Raw genomic sequence first — 585 nt, 5'->3', positions numbered from 1 at the left:
GCTCACCAAATGACCAATAGGATTACAATGCATGAATTGTTGTACCTTTGTTGAGTGCAGAGCAGCCGAAGAAGATAAAATGTATTGTAAGACCTGAATTCGAGGTCAGTGGATGGAACTCCTGCGGGAGCTCTGTCTTTCTGATCCCAGCACTGTAAGGCCTACCTGTGATCAGACTTTCAGTAAACTTTCTGTTGATTTTAAACAGTCCTCTTCTGTCGTCACTTCTCGTGCTTCCAACAAAAGAATTGGGTTAATTTCTAACAAAGAGGTTAGATTCTAACAATCCAATTTTGGTTTCTTAATTTGTGGCTTGTTTGAGCAGAATTGCTGATTACGTAGTTTGATATATGTTTATCATTTTTTAATTGTTTGGATTCAGATAGAGCATGCATGGTGAGAGATCTTATTAAAGGCTACATTCCATTATAAAGCCTCGTCCGGTTCTTTCAAACCAGGAACTCCGAGGGACGACTCAGACCACTTGAGTATATAAAAAATATAACCGTGCTGGTTTATTCAAAGAGTCACAGGCAAGAACCAACACCTCAAGTCCAGAGATCTTCCAACCCCCAGCCTGCCAAA

Source organism: Monopterus albus, unplaced genomic scaffold, assembly GCF_001952655.1.
Source record: "Monopterus albus unplaced genomic scaffold, M_albus_1.0 scaffold798.1, whole genome shotgun sequence".
Taxonomy (NCBI): domain Eukaryota; kingdom Metazoa; phylum Chordata; class Actinopteri; order Synbranchiformes; family Synbranchidae; genus Monopterus; species Monopterus albus.
Note: the sequence above shows the minus strand (reverse complement) of the source record.